Source organism: Oreochromis aureus, linkage group 23 (genome assembly GCF_013358895.1).
Source record: "Oreochromis aureus strain Israel breed Guangdong linkage group 23, ZZ_aureus, whole genome shotgun sequence".
Classification (NCBI taxonomy): Eukaryota; Metazoa; Chordata; class Actinopteri; order Cichliformes; family Cichlidae; genus Oreochromis; species Oreochromis aureus.
In genome coordinates, this window is record NC_052963.1 from 14,543,553 (window position 1) to 14,568,622 (window position 25,070).

General features: G+C 38.8%; 2 long non-coding RNA genes across 2 annotated transcripts; one reads left to right on the forward strand and one right to left on the reverse strand.

Annotated features, from left to right (window-relative positions):
• Positions 1-11,466: 11,466 nt before the first annotated feature.
• On the reverse strand, positions 11,467-15,785 carry LOC116331612. The gene is made up of 3 exons (XR_005610083.1): positions 15,702-15,785; positions 12,417-12,520; positions 11,467-12,209 (listed from the first exon to the last, which is right to left on the reverse strand). It is a non-coding gene; the product is annotated as an uncharacterized LOC116331612 (long non-coding RNA).
• On the forward strand, positions 12,155-23,851 carry LOC120436053. The gene is made up of 2 exons (XR_005610084.1): positions 12,155-12,239; positions 23,207-23,851. It is a non-coding gene; the product is annotated as an uncharacterized LOC120436053 (long non-coding RNA).
• The last annotated feature ends 1,219 nt before the right edge of the window (positions 23,852-25,070 follow it).

Sequence of the window (25,070 nt, forward strand, 5' to 3'; positions counted from 1 at the left end):
TTGGAATCTAATCCAAGAGGCAACAAGCAGGATGGTGAGGGTCACCAGTGGTCAGAAGAGCCTTTCCACCAGCACATCCACCGAGAGCCCTGTAAACAGACCAACTGTAAGTTCTACACAATTACTACCTGCTTGATCTGTGTGTGTTGCACATTTTTGTGACTGCAGCAAAATTTTTTTCTCTTCCAGAAATTGTTGCCAGTTGATGAGCTCTTCTTGTTCCTGAATTATCTGGCAACTGGCTGTACACAAAGGGAGCTTTGTCACAAGTTTAACATCCACAGAGCTACAGTGAGTAGAATACTTGTGTCATGGTCCAACTTTTTGTACACTTTGCTTGGATCTGTCTCCATCTGGATGGCACCTGGCAGAGTGAGAGCAAACTGCCCCACGGATTTTAGTGGGACTTATAAAAATACCCAGGTCATTCTGGACTGTACTGAAATGAGATGCCAAACACCCTCCTCCCTTCTGCTCCAGAGCGAGGTATTTTCAACTTACAAGTTGCACTCCACTTTAAAGCGCTTATTGGCATGTCCCCCCATGGAGCATTGACATTTGTCTCAGCACTTTTTGAAGGCTCCATCAGTGACAAGGAGATTTTCCGTCACTCTGGCATCACCTCCCTCCTGACACCTGAGATGGATATAATGCTGGACAAAGGGTTTCTGGTAGATGAGCTAGTGCCTGGGAAAGTCCATCGCCCAGCCTTTTTGTCCAAGCAAGCTCAAATGTCAGAGTTGGATGTCCTTAGAACCCAGTCCATTGCACGTCTGAGGGTCCACGTGGAGAGGCTCATCAGGAGGGTTAAAGAAAACAAACTTTTTGACACTGTCATCCCTCTCACCATTTCTGGGAGTATAAACCAAATTTTTACTGTTGCATGTCTCCTCACAAATTATCAATACGGACCACTGGTCAAAAAATGGGTGGTTGATTAAAAGTTTGAAATGTGTGTAGTGTAGTGTATTTAGTGGGAGAAGTAGCCAGTTTTGGGAGAATACTTTACAATTGTATTTAGTTACTGAATACTTAATTCTTGCCTTTAAATGTATTTTGTAGCACATTCCATTACTTTGTCTAGTCAGAATACTGTATTCTGAATACTTTGAATATCTTTAGAATATTGTTATTATTTTAAATTCATGTATTTAGTTACTCTCCAAGAATTTAAGTAGCAAATTTTGTTACTTAATTAAAATTGATCAACAGCTAACACCCCCCCTTTCCTGGATAAAGTTAAATAATAAATCACTTGATGTTTTACTGTTACTCTGCAAATAAAACTGCCTTACTTTAACCGCAATGTGGAGCAAGTGGACTTCCTTGTTGCACCTTGCCAAAACGTGACTCCACAAGTGGGATATCGTCACTTATTCCCATGGTACAAATCATAGGCCGGTCAGCATCAGAGAAAGTTTGGTACACTTCAGATACCCGCAGAACCGAGAGGTCAGGAAGGTCCCCGTAAAGGCCTTTGTACAGTTTGCTCCTGGATGTTACAGAAAACACACACACACAAACATTTTAAATTTAAGGGAAATGTACTACAATTACAGGTACAATAATAGCTATGTATGTGTATATATATATATATATATATATATATATATATATATACACATACATACATACATACATACATACACACACACACACATATTTTACAAATGAACATTATGACTAATGATTAGAGGTGTGAAATTCGAAAAACACCTCCTGAATGATATGTAACAAAAAAGCATAAAAATTTTAAACAGATTTTCAGTTTTCAGATTAGAATTCAGATAGAATATCATGATGTCATAGTGCCACTGGGGGACAAGAAGTCGATTTTCTTATTCATTACAGTTGCCATGGCAGATCAAAACTTTAAATTTATAAATGCTGAAACAAGTCATTTTTATTAGTTGCTAGGCCCTAAAACTCACTATATTACCACTAGAATCTGCTTTTTAACAATAATTAGTTGCCCCCCATTCTGTATTAAATATTATTGCCCTAACGAATGTTGTGATGATATCTGAAACCTCATCAGTAGCAAGCACTTACCGCACTCCCTCTGTGGTCTTTCTTGTTTTGGGTTTGGCTGAGAGCACAGCCATCTTCTCAACAGGGCCAGGCTTTATCCCCTATTGCAATATGGAAAAAATTAATTATAAAATATAAAGTTACATTAAAAATATTGCGATGATTGCACTCACCATAACTCTGGGCTTATGCCACTGTTGTTCACCTTCAGTGCAGCTCAATATCGGGGGAACGACTTGGACTTTCAACTGCGAATAGTGTGCAGATTGAAACAGAAGAGCAACACAATGGTTGCACAGAGCTTTTCCAGCCTTGCACGTGCAGGAGAAGTGCAGCAGCTGCACAGGCAGCGAATCTTTTAGGACCACCTACAAAGTACAATATTTCAATGTATTTAATGTCATCAATTAATATCCTTAGAAAGTATTATCCATGTTTGCCCGATGCATTTATTTCTGAACACCTCCCTGATATGACAGCCTGACATGATCCTATGATACATTATGCACTATATACACTAAACACAATTTCACACTGCCTCTTTTTCATGATCATACGCTGAGTTTGTGAGATTTCTCTGTTTTCCTCATAGACCTGAAGCACTCTGCCCTGACCACCACCTCTCCTGAGCCCTGATCTTTGTCAGACACTGTAGAAAAACAACAATTTCAGTAAAGTTAGTAATAGAATAATCATTTACAGTTATATTGGGTAAATGACCAAGACATCTAGAGAAATGTAAATCGCCGCTTAATTCATTCATTTGGTTAGCTTGTTTTGGGCCGTAAACAGGGCGCGAATAGGACACCGGAAACAAAGCTCCCCACAGGAGTTTCCGCACCGGAAGTAGCATATGCTAACGTGCACATAGTCAATTTGTGCAAACTGCGCTACAAGGTGGAATATTTGCAAAATCATGACTACCTCATGATATTTTGTCTCAAAAATTACCCCAATGAATATGTCAGTACCATTAGGATGAAATTATTGTGTCACCAACATTTTACCGTTAGACATATAATTTTAACAGCCTCTGTAAACTAATATCCTGGCTCACTCGAGGCTCCGTTTTCTCTGATAGTTCCAATCAGAATTAGAAATGCTACTCTGAGACTGAGATAACTAATAGTGCTGCCTGTTGTGCAGTTAGTTTACAAAACACGTTATTCATGGTTACATAGAATTTTAGACTGATGTGGGCCAAAGCCTAGCATAGCCTGTAACGTTATTATGACGGACACATTTTATGAGTGAACTTGACTTTAAGTGACTTACAGGTTTCTTTGAAAAATACTTTCTTATATCAGGTTCTTCCTTTTTGCTGCCATCCTCCTCTCCTCCTTGCAGGTTCTCGCAGCGCAGGCTTGCCGCTGCTAAAACTAAACAGAGCTCCCTGTAAGGCACAGCCAATCACATTGGCCATATTTGTCACATGAGGTAGGACTTCAGTAGAGAACGTAATTTAACTCTTTCTGCACCGCTGGGTGAATGAGACGTTGACAGATCGTTTTTTTCTTTCTATCAGGTTTGTTTTTCTTTACTCGAAGAGATCAAATTATTGGTGGGGACATGTCCCTTCCGTCCATGCCAAATCTACAGTTAAGCCCATAATTATTCATACCCCTGACAAATTTTGACTTAAAGTTACTTTTATTCAACTAGCAAGTTATTTTTTGACTGGAAATGACACAGGCGTCTCCCAAAAGATAATAAGATGATGTACAAGACGCATCATTGTGGAAAAAAAAATATTTCTCAGCTTTTATTTACATTTGAGCAAAAAGTATCATGTCCAGAATTATTCATACCCTTCACAAACTGTCACAGTCTCTGGGAAAATCCAAAGTTCCATACATTCCAAATAGTCAAAGCTGTTCTAAAGCATCCTAATTACCCTGATTAATTGGGAATAGCTGTTTTAATCAACTCAACAGGTGAAAAACAGCAGCTCTCTGCAGGTGGTTTGTGGACAGTCATGGCTAAGACAAAGGAACTCAGTGAGGACCTGCGGCTGTGCATTGTGGCTGCTCACAAGTGAGGAATGGGCTACAAGGCCATATCCAAATGTTTTCAAGTTCCAGTGGCTACAGTGCAAAGTATTATTAAAAAATACAAGATGTTCCGCACTGTGGAAAATCTCAGAGGACGTTGTCGGAAGCCAAAAGTGACACCTGTGCTGGCCAGGAGGATAGTGAGAGAGGTGAAAAAGAATCCAAGGAGCACCACCAAGGCCATTCTGGTGAATCTGGGCTCTGCTGGTGGCAATGTCTCAAGGCAGACAGTCCAACGGACACTGCACACTGCTGGGTTCCACGGATGCAGACCAACGAAAACGCCACTTCTCCAGATAAGGCACGCAAAAGCTCGTTTGGCCTTTGCAAATGCTCATCTGGACAAAGAAGAAGATTTCTGGTCTTCAGTGTTATGGTCAGATGAAACAAAAATTGAATTATTTGGTCACAATGATGTTGCCTTCATTTGGCATAAAAAGGAGAAGCCTTCAACCCAAAGAACACCATCCCCACTGTCAAACATGGTGGTGGGAACCTAATGCTTTGGGGGTGTTTTTCAGCCAATGGACCAGGGAACCTAATCACAGTAAACAGCATCATGAAAAAAGAGCAATACATGAAGATTCTCAACAACAACATCAGGCAGTCTGCAGAAAAACTTGGCCTTGGGAACCAGTGGACATTTCAGCACGACAATGACCCAAAACATACAGCAAAAGTGGTGAAGAAATGGTTAGCAGACAACAACATTAACGTTTTGCAGTGGCCTAGCCAGAGTCCTGACTTGAATACAATTGAGAATCTGCGGAGGGAGCTAAAGATCAGGGTGATGGCAAGAAGACCCTCCAACCTGAAAGATTTGGAGCTCATTGCTAAAGATGAATGGGCAAAAATGCCTGTGGAGACATGCAAAAAGCTGGTCTGCAATTATAGGAAGCGTTTGATTGCTGTAATAGCCAATAAAGGTTTTTCTATTGATTATTGAGAAGGGTATGAATAATTCTGGACATGATACTTTTTGCTAAAATATAAATAAAACCTGAGAAATATTTTTTTCCACAATGATGCCTCTTGTACATCGTCTTATTATCTTTGGGGAGACACCTGTGTCATTTCTGGTCAAAAAAGAACTTGCTGGTTGAACAAAAGTAACTTTAAGCCAAAATTTGTCAGGGGTATGAATAATTATGGGCTTAACTGTACGCCCTTGATACAACCGTTATAGCCCAAATTTGAATAATATGTATGCATTAAGTCCATAGTAACTACATAAATTGCAAAAAAGTGCAATAAACTAGAAAAAAAATTGAAAATCGTTTTTGTTTTGTTTTTTACATATATTTCTAGTTAGAGAAATTTAAGAGGCTTATCCCTCAAAACTGTAAATACAAAAAAGTTGCACAAAATAGTTTCCAACCACGAGAAATTTATTTTGAGTGTCTTCATAGTTTTAATTTTGAGATACACTAATTTTTATATACTACAGGAAAAATGAAAATAAATATTATAATGCAAATTTCCAAAAAACAGCATGTGCATCAAAATAAACTATTTCCAACAGTGTAATTTGACTTCTAAGCATCCCAGAAATGATACAGAAAAGCATAAAGTCAAACATGACTTTTAAAAACACCAACATAGGCTTTGAAGGTAAAAAAACTACATTTTCCGCGAAAATGACGTAACTTCCGGTTTCGAACAGGTAATGGCGGACATGCAGTAGTTCGCGCTGATTTATATTCCAATGTAGGAAGTGTTATGAACAGCTGATCGGATCGGCAAAGCGTGTTTCTGGAATATTATGTTTTTGTTGCTGCAAGTATGGAATATTATGTTTTTGTTGCTGGAAGTGCTTTTTATGCAATTTTTGGAAAGCTATATGTGGAAGAAAACCGTGGCCTAGGGCAAGCTAATGGAATAAGATGTAAGTACAACTCCTACGGTTTCATATGCAAACAAAATTATTGCGCTACCTTATGTGGTTCCAGTTCTACAGGGATTTAAAAATAGTTAGGCAAAACGGAGTGTGCCTGCTACGACCGGTTGTAAAGGGTTAATGATATATTTTATGTAATAATTTATAAAATTAGGGTTAGAAACGATAGAAACGATAGAAGACAAATGGCACGATAGACACTTTTCTATCGTCCACACGATATATATCGTCATATCGCCCAGCACTACCGTACACTATGAGAATGACATAATGACGTTTGAATCCAACAACACAAGTATAGGAAAAATCCCCATGCGCTCTAATCCTGTACCCACAAATATACATTTCTGAGATAACAAAAGAGCAACATTTACCATCAGCTCTAACTAAATGTCACTGGAAACATCTTCCATATTAGTTTTTACCTGAGCCTGTCTTATATGTGCATACGTCTTTTGCATGTGATCAACTTCTGTTTCCACACATATTGTATGAAAAAACAATTAACTGAATTCTCACTAGGGACTACAAAAAGCATGTAGAAATAAAACACTGTATTAAATGTTATTGATAAAAAAAAAACAAGAAAACAAACTAGGAAAAAACTGTAAGTTTTTTGTTTTTTTAACTCATACTTTTATCATTGATACTGATATATTAATAGCAATGACTGTAGAATACAGATGTATGTACTTCAGTTATGTGTAAAAATAATGTGAAAGGTGATTTTTGGCAACTCCTGGATCCAGCTTGCTTCTAATAAATGATTCATTGTCTGATCACAAGGTAGAGGTAGAGCAGGTCGTTTACCAATCAGAAGGTTGTTGCTTCACTTCCTGGCTCCTCCACTCTGTATGTCAAAGTATGCTTGAGCAAGACTCACTAATAAAGTGGAACTAAATTATTTTTTTTCTTTGTTTGTTTAAAAACTGAGTCTGATGAATATAAGTACAAATTTGCAGCAAATCCTATATATACATATTAGGTCCACAGACTCATATTGTTAACAATAGATGATCAGTTTAACTATACCTTACATTCAGTGGGTTATAATTGCAGGTGTTGCATGTAAGTTAAATTCAGACTGATGACCCATCATCCACGTGCCCTAATCAGGTAACAGTCCAAATGGCTGCTTTGTTGAGTTCCACATATTGGGCACTTTTATATATGTCATATTCTTAATCTGTTGCAGCAGTCACAATGCTGTTTATAAGTTACATTCAGACTCACGAGTCTTCATGGATGTCCCCAAAACAAGTAAAGCTCCAGATGTCTATGCTGTTGTTTCTTCAGTTATTACTTATAAATATTTTGAAATGCAGGCATCTCATGTTCCAGTTATGTAGCCTAATGTAACACAGTCATTGCTCTCACTGCTACTGCTGCAGAGATCAGGGTCAAAAGCTGTGTGGCCCCCACCTGTGCACACACCTGAACAAATGAACCCTTCCTGTATAAATGCAGTCCCTCAAGATGTGACTAGGGATGGGTACCGGTGTCCGGTGCCATGATGGCACCGGTTCTGACATAAACGGTAGTAACCAGACCGAAAAGCAGCACACATTTCGGTGCTTTATTTCGGTGCTTTTTTTTTCCCTGAGCCAATTCTAGCCAATCATTTTACGTTTCCGAGGATAGTAGGCGGGCCCAGGTACGTACGTTCTTTTAGAGCAGAGCTACAGATTAAAAATGCCCAAGGCGAAGCGGTCAAAGGTCTGGCTGTACTTCACAGCAAAAGATGCAAACTCAGCAGCCTGCAACAAGTGCTTTAAGGTGATACTGTGATACTGTCAAAGGAGGTAACACCTCAAATCCGATGAAACACCTGGCGACGCATAGCGTTTTTTTTTTAAAGCCGAGAGATGCGCCGTGTTTGATAGCTTGCTGCGAGACCTCACACCGTGCACATCTACTGCGGGTGTGGTGCCTGTTATCGGACCCGGAGTTAGCAACATCCCCCAAAAACCCGAAGAGTAGAGTCCTGGCCCCTAGCCCTGTCAGTGTAGCAGAAATGATGACGGATGATGATGGCAGCAGCAGCCGTTCTTCTCTGCGTGAGTAGCTTCATGTTGTTCGTGTGTAATTAACGTTGAGTAGGCTAACCACATTATTACATTAATGCATGTAAGGTGAACTAGCAAACACCGTTGTAGTTACATGCGGCTGTCTTCTTGTTTGATGGCAGATACTCCCTTCACCCTGGCCAAAAAGGCTAAAATGACCAAAGAAAAAGTGGAAAACAGTTAAACATGAGAGGTTTTTGGACAAAGTTTGTGTTTTTTTTCCATTGTTTAAGCACTGCTTCCAGCAGAGTGATACCATATATGCCCTATAGCTGCAGAAAAGGCTAACATTGTTATCTTTTTACAAAAAACAGCTGAACATGAGAGGTTTTTGGACCAATTTTGTGTTCTCCATTCTTTAAGCACCGGTTTGAGCACCGTTTAAGCACCGGCACCGTTTCAAAAGTACCGGTTTGGCACTGGTATCGGATAAAACCTAAACGATACCCATCCCTAGATGTGACTGCCCCTCAGCGTCTCTGTTTATTACACCAAAGCAAGTTTGAGAACAAAAAGAATAAATGACTCTGTATTTGGTGCTTGTTTATGTGTTTCTATGCACAAGCACCCTGTGGTGTTAATAATGACCATGCCTTTCAATTTGAAATGACTCCAACAAAGTTACATTTTTGTCTTTAATGTGCTTTAATGTGCTACAAACTGCTGACTGTAGCTGTCTGATATACATTAGCGTTATAATATTAAGGAGAAAACTGGCCGTCCCTGTTCAGTCATTAGTTGATTATTAACCTCTTAGTTCACTTCCCTCAGTCCTGCTGTGTGAAAGTTGAAAACGTGTGAGGTTTGAATTCAACAACAGGTCACAAGATATAATTTCTGTTGATGATCACAATGAACACGGAGCTGTTACCCAATGATTTCTCTAATAGAGTAAAAAGATGTTTTAATGGACCAACACTGTGTTCACAATTGACTATGTGCACGTTAGCATATGCTACTTCCGGTGCGGAAACTCCTGCGGGGAGCTTTGTTTCCGGTGTCCTATTCGCGCCTTGTTTACGGTCCAAAACAAGTTTAGCAAATGAATGAATCAAGCGGCGATTTACATTTCTATAGATGTCTTGGGCATTTACCCAATATATCTGTAAATGATGTTCATCGACTTGTCGATATTTTTCCCCCGCGCCTCAGAGCAAAAGAGAAAAGGGATTCAAATGTTATATTTCTCAGCTGTCCCTCGTTTATCACGGGTGTTATGTTCTAAAAATAACCAGCGATAGGTGAAATCAAGTAGCCAATTTTATTTTTCGACGCGTGGACATCGTGGACATCCAGTACTGCACTTCAGAGTCACACTGCTAGCGATCGATGCAGCGATTCTGTACTGTACAGGAGAGACGTCACGGAGGAGATCGTCTGCAGCGATCAGGACGCAGGACACAATGTGATGTAAAAAAAAAAAAGCATGCAAACTTGCACTAAAAAATCTGTGAAACAGCGAGGTGAAAGGTGAACTGCGTTATAGCGAGGGACCACTGTAATTTTGAAGGTAAGTCACAACACACCCTTCGTAAATACTAATGTAGAGAAACTCTTACCAGCAATTGTTCATTTTTTTGTGTGGCTTTTTTTCATGGTTTGTTAACATGCTGTGTAGGTGTGTACTTGACTAGCTGATATCGACATAACGGGGGAAACATCTGGTTTGACTATTCTTCACCTGTGGTTTGAATGCTGAACATTTGCCTGTTTAAATCATAAGACCAGTCACTATACAGAGATGTGCTTCTGAATGTGGACGATGTGTCTTCTGATTCTGTAATGCAGTTCTGCTTGTGTTGAGTGATGTAAACAATTGATCGATCTAAACTCTTTAAACGTCAAAATTGATCATTAGATTTTTTATGACACAACAGTGGTGAGTGTTCCCACCTTCTCCTCTTTGTAACTTAACGCGATCTTTCCGTTTTCGAGTTTTGGACATGATTTTGGAGTATATCTTCGCAGTAGCGATTGACCGCAAAGTAAAGCTACCGGAAATGTATAACCCTACATCCGGTCTCAAACCAGGAAGTTAGCATTTTCTCGTGCACAGGGTCAATAATCACAACAGTAATGCAGCTGTATCTCACATGCAGAGTTGTCTGTTGTTTATGTCTGTCCAACATAATAATCTCCTTTTTCAAATCAGAACAGTTCTTCCAACAGCCAAGCTTTTTTTAACAAGTTATAAATCAGTTTAATCACAGCGCAGAGTAAATGTTTTTTCTTACGTTTCTCAGCATCTCTATCTATGAGCCACATTGTGGAGAAATCACCACAACACTTTTTTCTTGTACACAACAATTAGGGCAAGAAAGGACAATGAATGCATTGGTCTGTGAGAACACAGTGGCAACACTTAGTGTTGAAAACTAAACTACCCACATGGTCTCTATTTTATTCACACCAAGTAGATAAGCATATGAATAAATGTGACTTTAACAATATTACTGTTTAAATTATGCACAAGAAGGTAAACTTTAAGTGGTCCTGACTCCTGACAGAAACATTGCTTTAGCTCTACATCATGCCAGTGTAAAAACAGAGCTTTTGGTGCCCCCTCCTGGCAGACTTTGTGTACACGCAGAGAGAGACAAAAGCTTACACAAACATGTTTCCTGTGTATAAACAAAGAGCTAATAGAGAGGTACTAATGAGGCCTCAGCTTCTATAAGCACTGCAGCATCGCTATATGACTGAGTTCCTGGAGTGGCATTTTATTGGCCACTTTTAGATCTCACCTCTCTCACAATCAGCTGATGTCAGTTCATGTGGTGATAGTGGAGACTCTCTAATGCACAAATCTTTCTTTTTTTGAATCTTTATCAGCAGAAAGGACAGGAGTGAAATGGTAAAGTGCAAACTGCATCCAAGACAGAATAAGCTGCATTATAGAGCACAAAACGTAAATGCTGGTAAAGGATTTGTGACGATGATGATGATGAACAAATCCACCGTTCTGTCAAATATCCTGTATAACTGCTGCAGTCATCGCTGTTGGATTATAACACTGACAGCTACTGTTACATTTTTACTCTTACATAACTCCAGTAGTTGGATGTTTATCATCATGTTTTCTTGTTTTTGATACACTCACTAATAAAGATGTCAGGCTTACATTTGCTCTGTCTTTCAGTAAATAGTAAACAACATAAATTCTCTGTATTAGTGAGATAATAGTTCATGTGGTTTGTTTAGATTATACTGAAAGTTCTTTGTTAGTTGTCTCTGCTTATTCCCACACATGGAGCAGATAGAAATACAATGCAGTCCAGATGAACTCCATCACCAACTCTGACCTCAGCACTAAGACAAAATGTGTAGCTCCTCTCTTCATCAATGATTTTAAAACCAGCGAGTGTTTGTGGTTTTACAAGAGCTTTGTTTTCAGTATAAAAAAATTCTCTGGAGCAGCAACTTGGTTTTTTTTTTGTAGATTATTTATTGAATGCTGAAAGACAAGCAATGACTGTGACCTGAGAGAACAGGATGAACAGCCAGTTAGAAAAAATGTCAGAATGTAGATTTACTTATGCAAGTGAGACAAGAAAGTCAAAAGTTGTTTCAATAACTCTTGTGATTGTGATATTTTTTCACATTCACTGACAAACAATTCTTTCGTATTCCTTTAATAATAATATTCCCATTATTATTTATGCAAACTTTACAAAGTCTTAAGAATTTCAAATCTGAAGAAATCCAAAGCAACATCATGAAACAATGATAGAAAGATCACAGTGAGTACAGAGCAGCTCTCAAATCAAAAGCAGCATTGGAAGTGGACAGGTTGAAGATCATCATCACATGCAATTTCAATATGTTTCTTTATAATTACGCCTTTGTATGTTTTTTTGTCACCTTGCAGTTTGCAGTGCAAAATGTCCATCTCTTCAGAGCTTCTATAAAGATTGTCATTGTCAGAAACACGTTGTTTTTCTGTACAAATAGCTTTAACTTTGTCAAAAGTGCTCAAGATGAAGGTGTTTCTTTCTTTACCAACTTTGATTCCCCTGTCTTTTATCGGACCACATTCTTTTACATCTTTTACATCTGTTTCGATGATATGCTGGTTTTTGAACGTCTCAACGTCTTTGTTATCCACACAGACCACAATGACAGAGAACACCACCAGGAAGAGAATGGAAAGCTTCATATTTCTATCTTAAAGACAAAAAAAGAACACCGATAAGAGTGAGTATGTAAAATAGTCGTTTTTTTAATTAGTTTTTTTGTTTGTTTCTGAAACATTTTACTATTTGAACTGCTTACAACTTAAAACACAACTATAATACAGATTTAATACTACAAACTGGATGATCCCTGTTGGATGAACCAAAACAACAACTAGTAAAGATATATTACTATTACCTCTTTCTTCAGTTAGCTGAAGTGATTTGCTGTCTTGAACGCCTGCAGTGTTTGATGGGAGTCGGCTCTGTGATGCACGGACCAATGAAGATGAAGAAAATTCTCTGAAATGTCAGATTAAATGCCATGACTGTATAAACTAAACAGGTGAATGAACAGCAGCTGCATGTAAGATCAGTTGGAATGAAGATGAATATTTGTTTAGACAGAAAGTATGCAAAGTTGACTGTAAAATATGTAAAATACATGCGAGTGAAATATGCAAAATAACTACGTTAGGAAAGTAAATAGTTAACATGCATCTACAAGGTGACATATTTTGGAACAAACAAAATGAAGCAGCCAAAAGCTTAAGAGCAATTAGGAGGATCAGTATGACTCTGTTCATGTTCTTCCACATGAAAAATTGTGCAAAGTTCCCCATTAGTGTTAAATGGAATAACATTAATGCTGCACATGTTTAAGATTTAATTTGAATCAGAAATTTTCAATTTCATTATTCCATAACACCTGTTGCCACTGACTTCAGGTCAGTTCTTGTTTAATTTATCATATCTCGTACCTCCTTTTCGTTTGGTAAATGGACTGGTTCTTATTTAGCGCTTTCCCACTTTAATGCACTTAAAGCACTTTATACAGCATGCCTCATTCACATGAGCAGTCTTTTTTAATGCTTAAATGCTTTCTATCTACCAATCAAAAATATTCACACTCCAGTGGATGCATCAGAGAGCAGTTTGGGGTTAGTATCTTTCCCCCTAGACATTTGGGATGCAGAGTGGAGAGCCAGGGATTGAACTAGGTACCTTTCAATTAGTAGATGCCTTGTTCCACCTCCAGAGCTACAGCCACCCCAGATTCTAAAGATTGCTTATTTTTAAGTTTAGTTTTTTTTTTTTTTTTAAATTGTTAGTAAGGTTGATATTTGCCTTTTAGCATATTCTGTTTGTAGTCTCTGTTTCATTCTAGTTCATCTTCTTGGTTATGTAACACTTCCTTTGTCCTAACTTCCTGTTCACCAGTCGTGTACCAGGATCTTTATAGCCCTATTTAAGGAAGCAGGTTTAGCTAATAACTCTGAGCTCTGTACCAAAATGAGAGTTAACTTCAACCCTGAGTCAGTTACTAGGGTAAAAGAGTCTGTGGACCTAACCTGCTTGCTGCCAAGTTTTATTCAACAAACTCTCTGACTCGGAGGGGGTAAAACACTGAAAAAAGCTGAAAAAAGCCAAACAATAACATTGTTAGGCTATCTAAGTGACTTATATATTACGTTTAACCTGAGTAGCAAAAGAATGCGGTGATCTGAAAATGATGTGCCGGGAGTTTGCTGTTCTTGGCAGCTCCAGTGACCCTCGAGCTCCCGGCTAGCTATCGAGCTGGTGGATAACAGACGTCTCTGAAAACGTCAGACCCAGAAAGAGTAATGAGAGTAATATTAAAACTTAGTAGCGGCCGCCATTGTTGAAAACTGAAATTGGCTGAGCCGCGCTATGAATTCTGGGATATGGTGGGCCACGAAGGATACACCCATCCCATCCTTAAAATTCATGGAAAAGGAGGACGCATTTGTCGGCTGCATTCGGAGGAGTCTACGAATTTGGACAGCCTTTGTTGTGTCGCTGTCACGTAATTGGCCTACAAATGCGGCCTCAGGAGGATGCAGCCCATGAATTTGGACAGCCCCTGTGTGTGTGCACGTGGTGCCACTGGCTGGAGTCGCTATAGCAACTAGGCTCACACCTGCCTGCTTAATGAGCTCTGCCTGTCACTCTGCCAAGATTCATCTTAAAAACTTCTCTTTCAACTGCTGCTGTGTTCACAGTGTTTGCTCTACAGCCATCATTTTACCCTCAAAAACGTAGCCACCATTATTCTCTTTCCAACAGCGTGTCTTTCAAAGCTCAGAGATGTAAACTTTTTAAACTGTGGGGATCCAAGTAGAGCTTTCACATTTTAGTCATTCAGCGATTCAAAGAATATGAACTTTTCATATTCATTCAGATGTTTTCTGATTCTAAATTTTCTTTTGTCAATACTCAGCTTTTTCTCATTTCTCATTTCTCATTTTTCCTCATCATTTTAAACACGTTCAGCTATTGTTAAACTTCTTCTGTGTGAACATCAGCTTTCAACAGTTCTGCATGTTTGTTTGTCAGGTGCAAAATTCTGTATTTTTCAGCTCATTCAACATTTTTAACTTAACATTCAGCAATTATTTCATTTCAGCTCAAAACATTCAGCTATCACCATTCACACTGCAGTTTTTTCAGAAAATGCATTTTCTAGTTTAGACTTTGCTTTTCTGCTTGTGTTCTACATAAAAAATGATCAAGACAAGTATATTCATTATAATTATAATTTAAGTTTAAATAAAGTTTGTCATTCTTTAGATTTTTTATTGTATTAATAATGAGGTTTGTTTAGCTTTGCACCAAAATAGACAGAAAATAGAATTTCATAATTTTGCCTTTGTATGCCACCATAGTTGATGTTAAATCAAATATCAAGACGTGATTGAAGTGTACATGTTCTGCTTTGCTTCATGGGATTTAAACACATATTGTATTAACTGTTTAGAAATTACAATGATTTTATGCATAGTCTCCAATATTCAGAGGCTTAGAGAAGTTGTACAAACTAACATCATTTTAAATAAATGTTGAAAATTATAAACTCCATAAAAAGGCTGTGATGTGGGTATAAACAAAAGCAACAAGACAGTCCATTGGCTTTCTTTCCAAGCGCCTTAGACTACCTTGACCTGGATGACTGAGAACCTACAAGGACACCTCTCCTAGAATAGGTCTCTAGAAATGGCGAGAACACCGGACTCTCAGCAAATAATTTTCAAACCCACCACCATCTTTCGCTACTCAGGTTAAACATGATATATAAGTCACTTAGATAACTTAAAAATGACATTGTTTGTCTTTTTTTAGTATTTTATTTGTTCCTGAGTAAATCAGTTTGGCTGAGATTAAAGTTATAGTTTTTACACAGCTGAATAAACGTCAAGCAGACAACTGATTATCAGAAGTGTGAGATGATCGAGAATCTACTCCGGTGTCCTGTTATATTTTAGGTAGCAAGGAGCAGACGGCTGAGTTTTTTAAACTTCACCTAAACAATCTGCAGATTTCAGTAAAATTTAATAAAATATCATCTTCTCTTTATTTTTAGTTAGCACACACCTTAGACACATAAAGCTGTAAGGTCCCAGTCCAGCCCTGCATGGGACAAATCAGATGACTGAATCTGCTGTTACAACAAGTGTTTCCTTACCTTTTTTCTTGCTCAAGCTGTGAGTTGGTCCACTTTCTGTGTTACAGGCAAGAATTGGTAGTCTGAGGCACCAGTCTGATGAAGTCTTAGTGTGCCTGGTTGCAGAGAGTGCATTATATAGTTTTCAAGTGAATAATTAGCACATATCTATGCTGCTTGAACAAAGGCAAATGCTCTTAACAGAAATCAGTTAAAGATGGCTCTGTGTGAGATATGCAAGTAGAATATACAAAACATACAAGTTAGCCAAGTTCAGGTATCAAGATCATGTATATATGTTAGGTTGTGGGGGATATAAGTAACTAGGTTCTCTAAACATTTAACCTTGACCTTCATTATTAGTGCCTAAGATCAAAGTTGACCTTGAAAAAAAACTTTGAAGAAACCAAATGTCATATATCATATAAATGGGCAAGGAGAGAAGCCGTACATCACACTTTATTTATTTTATTTTATTTTTTAATTTTTTTCGCAATACGCTACCCCACGATATCAAAATACGATGGCACTATTTGAGGCTAACGTCAGCATGTTGTAATAAAAACATCATAAAACATCAAAGTTTTAGTAAAGCCCTGCCCTTCAAGGGGAGTTTTTTTAATGTATCAAGAGAGTAATTTTAACCTCATGGGTGAGAGAGGTTCCTGACGAGCATGGTCTGTCACCTGACCAATTGAATGAAAGAAATCTCAGAAAAAGGATCAAGTGAAAACAGATGCCAGCCTGAGAGAGAAATGACTGGGAGAATACAAAGTCTCCAAGTTATTGCTATGGGTCATGCATTCTCTGCTTATTTATTAACCACTTATCAAATTCAGGGTCACAAGGCAGCTGGAGCCTATGCCAGCTAAGACACGCTGTGGACATATTCCCAGTATACAGGGCTAACACAGACTTATGGCTAATTAAGAATGACCAGTTAATTTAACAAGAATGACTTGACTATATTGCGGGAGGAAGCCAGAGTATCCACAGAAAGGCCCCAGCCTGCCGGCCACAACCGTCTTTCTGTAAGTTGACAGCACTAACTACTGCAACACTGTGCTACCACATAAATGGTAATGTGACCTAATGTTTTCAAATGCACCCATAAAATGAGGCCAGTAGCAAAAACTGTTATTCTGACGTCAATGCAAACACTCAAGTTAGAGCTGGTTAAATTTTCTTATAACAATGTTCTTCTCATTATCTTGATGGAACTGATGGTGCAGCCTCAATGAGTGGTGTAAAATGTCAGAGTTTACATGAACTCTGCTCTGAGGTGAAACTGCTTTGCAACTCATTGAGATAGTTTGATAAAATATAAGATAACTGCTCAGTTTTAAATAAAGAAAAGATAAGTACCATGTTGTATCTGAACAGCGAGATATAACATAGCACTAAATTCAAATTCACTGAGGTAGCCACTTGTCTGCATGCATTCTGCGATATTGGAAGCTTGTCACATGTTATTTGTGTCATTCAAGTTTACTAAAGAAAGTTTAGGGTAAACTATTATTAATACCAGTAAATAAAAGACTGCAGCCCAGTTTATTTAACTAAATTAAAAGTGAGGATGCAGAGTATTAACAAGAAAACTGAGTAAACACTCACAGTTTTCTTGACAAAAATGACACGTTTTCTTCCCTAACTTTGGAAAGCTATTCATTATGGCAGACAGCTGCAGTTGTTAAACTGATAATCAATAATAATCAACACAGCTTTTATCAACGCTGAATGTGCTGAACTAAAAGTAGTTTAGTATTGTTTGTATGTGTGACGTTATGCCCAAGAAACAGTTGGAAGTTCTGAAATCAATGATACAGCTTATCTGTATGTAAGGATATGACATTAAAAAGTGCTGTTTATGTAGCACTCATTACTCAGATTTTTTTTCATAATCAAAATTAGCAGTTTATTTTTTAACTGTAACTTGTCTTTCATGTCACTCCTGTAGCGATTTCTCTGTTAAGTGAGCAGCAGCGCCCTCTGCAGTTTGCAATGAGAAGTGAAGAAGCTTACGTCACCTGATATTACAGGCGATATTAACAAAGTATTCAATGCAATTTAATGTAAAATGGCGTTAATGACCAGCAGCTGCACAGTGTATTAACAGAAGAATACTACATGTACCCTTCATTTACACAAAAGCCTTACATACTAATATATGTAAAGTTTTTACCTTTTTATCTTATGTACTTACCTACAGTACCACCGTTGATACAGAAATATAACAACATAGAAAAGACAAAAAAAGACATACAGCGCCACTGTTGGTCAGAATAGTGTGGCCACACTCTCTCTTTACATTGGACATTGTTATTGTCCATTTCATTTCTTCCTTTCTTTTTTTTTGTGTGTGTGCATTGTTAGTGTCTTTGACAATGTTTAGAACCGACTCAAGCGCAGACCTATGGCATTATTTTTGTGCCACTTTTCTGAGCACACATAAAAAAATATGAGCGCATGTAAAAAAAAAAAAAAAAAAAAAATGAAGGTGCAAATGTTGCATTTTGAGGAGAAACTGATTTTGAGCGAAGAAAAGTTAAATTTGAGTGAACGAAATTAATTGCTACAGCAGCTAGAGAGCTGATTGGAGACCAAAAAAGCCAATCAGAATTTTTTGCTTCAAAGTCTGTTTGGTTGGTTTTGTGGCCAACAAATATATAAATATATACGCCACAAATATAACGGCGTAAAGAAAGAGTTAAACCCGCGCGGGCAGAAATGTTGAGAGCGTATCAACACATTGCGAGCAAGCGCAAATGAAAAAAAATTAGCGAGAGGGGCTGCTATTGTGTGTGTATATGGATAAAAGCAAACACTGAAATACATTTTTTGCACGCAGCAATGAATTTTCTTCGCTCAAAATCAATTTCTCCTCAAAATGCAACACTTGCACCTGCAAAAGTTTTTTACGTGGGCTCAAATTTTTTTTACGTGCATTCAGAATAGTGGCACAAAAATAACGCCATACAGACCAACATTCCTTTACAAAAAGACAGTTTATTTACAGATTTCACCACGTGCAATATATACAATGTACACCGGAGATCGGTGGGGGAGGAAGGGGGAAAGTCCACACACACAACGCTCCTCTTCAATCTCTCCACGCTCCTCTTTAGTCACTTACGCTTCAGCTCCACTCGCATTTTCCCACTTAGTAGCTCTCAGACGATTCAAACAGGAAATGGGGACAGTTCCAGGCGATCAGAAAACAGACTAGATAATACAGACAGCATTAGAGTTTACTGGGCAGACTAACACTACTTACTCAACAATCCAGCGACGAGAAGCACAGAACCAAAATCTGAAGTAGTGTTCAGGAAATCAGGTAGATCAGCTGGGGGTGTGTCAATAAGGGGCTGCAGCTGTTTTATTGATAAAGTTAAAAACAAAACGTCAAAAGGATTAATCACCCCTGTATCTGTGTCACTATATATCAGCATTAACAATACCTCAGTTTGGTGTTTCAGAAAACTGCTGATCTCAGACCTGCACGGCTTCTGTTTTAAACACTGAATGTACCCAGCTGCATGAAGAGAACATGAAACTTTCTTTGACAAAATTAAATAAAACCTGATGAAGGTCAAAGGTCGTCACTTGTATGTTGAACTACAACTTGTGATCTGGAATTCTTTCACAGTTTTTTGCAGATAGTAGAATAGAATAGAATAGAATTCAACTTTATTGTCATTGCACATGTCACAGGTACAGGGCAACGAAATGCAGTTTGCATCCATCCAGAAGTGCTTTAGTGATATAGATATATTACAATATATATTAGCAATAATATAGATATGTAAGTATATTACAGAAATGGGTCTATTATGGTATGTTATAATGTACACGGTATGAAGTATGTTGTGAATATTCTATAACTATAGGTATGTACAGGCTGTAGTGAGTACAAGCTATGAACAGGATATAAATATGAAAAACTATACAGAATATGAAATAAATAACTTTACAGAAATATGAGATATACAGCTATACAGAAATGGGAACTATGCAAGTTGTAAACAGTTGTAGGGTTAAAAATTATCGTATGTACAGAATGATTATTTACACAGAACTATACAGTAGTGCAGTTAAGATAAGTGAGGGTGTGGATAATTTTTACAGAGGCTGTATAAAGTGCTAGTGGTTGTGAGTGGTGGTTCAGTCCATGTTATTATTGTGTGTTTGAGGGTACGGTTGTCCATTGTGGGTGTGTGTGTGTTCAGTCCATGAGTTTAACGTGGGTCAGATGTCAGGAGGCAGAGTTCAGGAGTCTGACAGCTGTGGAGAAGAAGCTGTTCCGGTACCTGGTGGTCTTAGTCCGGAGGCTCCTGTAGCGCCTCCCAGAGGGCAGGAGGGTGAAGAGTCCATGTGATGGGTGACTGGGGTCTCTGATGATTTTCCCAGCCCTTTTCAGACACCGCTTCCTGTAGATGTCTTTTATGGCAGGAAGTGGTGCTCTGGCGATGCGCTGGGCAGTTTTCACGACCCTCTGCAACGCCTTCCGATGCAGAGCAGTTCCCGTACCAGACTGTTATACAGTTGGTCAGGATGCTCTCGATGGTGCAGCGATAGAAGTTCACCAGGATGTCTGAGGACAGGTGGTTCTTCCTCAGAGTCCTCAAGAAGAAGAGGCGCTGGTGAGCCTTCTTGACCAGCTTGGAGCAGTTGGTCGTCCAGGTGAGATCCTCGGAGATGTGGACTCCCAGGAACTTGAAGCTGCTCACACGCTCCACAGCCGTCCCCTTAATGTGGATGGGTGGATGTGGGTCAGCATTCCTCCTGTAGTCCACGATGAGCTCCTTGGTCTTCTCGGTGTTAAGCAGCAGGTTGTTTGTGTCGCACCACTCAGCCAGACGATCCACCTCCTCCTGTAGGCGGCCTCATCGTTGTCACTGATGAGGCCAATCACCGTGGTGTCATCTGCAAACTTAATGATGGTGTTGGAACCATCAGCAGGTCTGCAGTCGTGGGTGAAGAGGGAGTAGAGGAAAGGGCTCATCACACAGCCTTGTGGTACACCGGTGTTCATTGTGATGGTAGATGAACAGCGGTTATCCAGCCGGACATGTTGGGGCGGTTGGTCAGGAAGTCCAGTAACCATTTGCAGATGAGGGAACTGATGCCCAGGTCTGTCAGTTTCCTGATGAGTTGTGAGGGTGGATTGTATTGAACGCTGAACTGAAGTCTATAAACAGCATTCTGGCGTAGGTGTTGTTGTTGTCCAGGTGTGAGAGGACAGAGTGCAGTGCGATGGAGACTGCATCCTCTGTGCTCCTGTTCTGGCGGTATGCGAATTGGTGGGGGTCCAGGGTGGGGGGGAGACAGGATTTGAAGTGTGCTAAGACCAGCTGCTCTAAGCACTTAGTGATGATGGGGGTGAGTGCTACTGGGCGGTAGTCATTGAGGCAAGATGGGTTGGAGTTTTTGGGTATCGGGACGATGGAGGTGGATTTGAAGCAGGCCGGTACCACAGCGTGGGCCAAGGACAGGTTGAATATGTCTGTCAGCACTCCTGCAAGCTCCCCAGAACACGCTCTGAGAACACGCCCGGGGATACCATCAGTGTGTTATTTACCATAAAGTAATTCAGAGTCATTCATACCAGAGTAACCAGAGAGGATAATATATTTTAAAATATATATATCTTTCTACAGGACTGAATATAATATCTTAGGGTGACTATATTTTGATTTCCAAAAAAGAGGACACTTGGCTCAGTCATGAAGAACTTGCTTAAAGAAACATATTTGACATATTTAAATGATGCCTTCTCTGCATGGTTAATGACTTGTGAAATAAAATATGTCATATAGGATTTTACAAGTCAACAAGTGCAAAAAAATAACTTAAGCCTCTGGAATTAAGTAATGGTACAGAAATAATGCCTCATCTGCATAAGAAAAATTACCGGTACTGGGTCGGTACCAGGTCTGGACTAGGACAAAAAATCGTGCCGGGCATTTTGACTAGAGACCGGCCCACCAGGTATTATAGGAAAAGCCATAAAGCCTTTGAATGAAAACAAATGCTGGTGTGACAGTGATGTACACTGTCTTGTTGGTATATGTATGATTTCTATACATTTTAGATCAGATAAAAACTTGTGTTGTAAGATTCAGATAATTATTTAATAAAAGCTAGACATTTTAAATGAGAATAAGAAAGAAAAGTATATCTTTGTGCCCCCCTTTCCCTGTTAATGCCCTACCTGGCCCCCTGGCAAAACTTTGCTAGACCCGCCCCTGCACAGTTACCAGCTGTCAAAGGATCCTGGTGTTATTCGTCTCTCAGAAACAGTTCATAACTTCAACTCATCCATGTCACCTAAACCTGTTTCTCCATCACCCGTTCAGCTCTGATGATTCAGTAAGGACATCTCCTGGTTTCATCTTCATGTTTCCCTCTCACCACATAACCAAACCGATATCGTGACCATCAGCTTTTACAGCTGTGGCTCCAGCAAACATCAGCCGATACTAGAAATTAATATTAAGTAAATTCTAACAACAGCTGATCAAGCTTAAACGTGCTGCTGTTGTTTAGCGCGACATCCGCTGGTTTCCTCTTTCTGGCGCAAAGTGGGAGATAAACAAGCTGATCATTGATCAGTTTCATGACTGGAGTAGCAACAGGAGAGGGAGAGGAGAGAATGAGAGAAGACGAGGCACCAGACAGCGTAAAGACGCAGAATAACTCCAGCTTTATGTCTTTTTCCATTCTAGCTGAAGTACGGGACAAACTGTGTTCCTTTTCACCTCAATACGAAACGCGTAATATTTTCTCTGAATACGAGACGATTTCGTTTTTTACGGGACGGTTGGCAATTCTAATAACAAACCTTATGAAAAAAATAAAGTTCACTATCAGTAACATCATAGCACCCAATCAGCTGTACAGAAACTGCGTCATGCTAGCTAGTACACAGTACGAGTTATTGTAACTGACTGTAAAAAGTCAGCACAACGAAAATAAACTCCACCTAAACTTGGTTTATATCTGACCCAGATAGACTGCAGGTCATAACTTGTTACCTGAAGTTCAGTTCACCTGACACTCGGACCGGCGGCCGCCTCGGGTCCCTCCTCCTCCTGCCTCTCCTTTCCCTCATCAACCTGCTGGCCTCTGTGGAAGCTCCGCCACAGCCACCACCAAACAACTGAGTTATTTTTACACATCTGTCAGCATCTGGCCAATCCACCACCTTTCATTGTTTATACCGTTACTAAAAAAAATAAAAAATAAAAAATAAAAAATAAATCATCGGCCCATAAAAACGAAAAATCACCCAGTCCAGCTATGGTCCCAAGTCTCATTTAAAACTGCTATTGAATGAATTAGCTAAATGTAAAAAAAATCTTTTACTCCATTTAAGCACGAAAACCAATTTTGTGGATTTCCAGAAGTGGATTTCACTTGAGCCTACTGTTGCAGCAAGCACACTCAAAGGAAATCAGTCTCTCCTTTCTGAAACTACATTATTTGTGCTGTTTAATAAGAACACTATTTTCCTTTTTCTTCACCAGAGGATCATGAAGATTCAATTTGCCTGTTTGCTGCTGGGCCTGCTTTCTGCTGTGGAGCTCTCTGTAAGCCAGGACTTCTATGAAAGACATGTCATTAGAAACATGCAGCCAGGCCAGTGTACTGAGAAGATCAATCAGAGAGGAATCGGAGTTGTAGATGGTAAATGTAAAACAATAAACACATTTATTTTGACCAATAATGCAGGAGTCAATGGCATCTGTGCAGGTCACACTGGACGACAACAAGGTGGAAACTTTCAAGTTGTTGAATGCCGACATAATGTTAACAATGTTAACAGTGCACCTCCTAATTGTATATTTTGGGGTAAACTACATAACAACAGAATGATTGATATACAGTGTGATCATCATGGATTGCCAGTCCACTTGTATAATACATCAAATAATGCGCAAAATGGTTAAACTGTTCTGAATTGTTGCTTAGTCCTTAGTTTGACGTTGACAGCCACCCTGGCTACAATCTCATGTTATTGCTTGTCATGATTTATTTTCTTTGCTTTAAAAAATAATGAATAGTGAAAATGCAATAAAGCATTTTGTCTGCACTCAGTTGTGTTACATGGATTTCCTGAACTCAACTTGCCTTCTTTCTACTGAAATCATAAAATAAACTTATTAACCAGCTTTCTGCCTCAGAGAATTTCTGTCACTGAAAATTTTACAAATTGTATTTTTCTACATAGATTCAAAGTAACGTCACATTTAGTTCAGTAACTTAAATAGTGAAAAAATGAAAACGTTTTCAATAATGAATGAATTTGCTTGGATTTTTTGGGGTAAATGCTGATGTTTCCTGTACCACCTGTAATAGCAATATAAGAGTTTCACTTTAAACCGCTCTTGCATGTCAGGGACAATAACTGAGAAAATTACGACTTAGTGGGCAGAGGACAGTTATCACTTTGCTGGATGCTCTAAAGTCACATGTTCTTCATTTACTGTATGTAGATTAACAGAAAATATACCTAGAGGGGAGAAGTAATCACAAGGGTGGCGAATTGGTATTTGTCCACTAAGACCTTTTGCTCAAATAAAGAGAATACCTCATTTTTTACCAAGTGGGCGGAGACAAAAGCAGTCGAGCTCAGGCTACAAGATTCAGACTTTTCAACTTAATTCTTAACAATAAAGAATTAAATAAAACAACAAATCTATTAGCGTTGGATTTGTTTCTTTTTTTGTTTTGCTTTAACTCCTTCTTTTAACACAATGAGTTTTTACTGCTCTTAAACAATTCTCAGAAGAGAAGATTTACCCCTGTCTGGCAACATTTTGATCTCATCTCTCCTAACAAAGTATGCACACAGTAATAAATATCACAAATGATAAGTACCATAATATAAATAAACAATACTACAGATCCTATAATCTGATTTCTGTCTTTTCGTTTATTAAAAGGTGAAGCGCCACACACTAGGGATGGTTTTCTCTAGAGATGGAGAGGTTATTACCAAAAAGAGAAGCCAGCTGAGTCCAAGCACAGTGGAAAAAATATTATTTCTAATTAAACTTTATTTTTATAGCACCAAATCACAAAGGTGTTTTATATTGTAAAATAAAACCCTACAATAATACAAGAAAAACAGAAGACCCCAACAATTATAGGAACCCCTATGAGCAAGTAGGGTGACACACAGACAGGTAGGGATGGTATTCTCAATATCACTTATCAATACAATTCTCTTATTGATTCTTATTGGGTTCTTATTGGCTCCACTTTGATGTCCACCACAATCTCTAAGCAGCATATCGAAGGCATTACATTCTTGCAGATTAATTGCATGCTGTGGGTCAAATGTTTGTGCATGTTGGAGGCATCACACCCTTCTTGTAGAGATTAGTG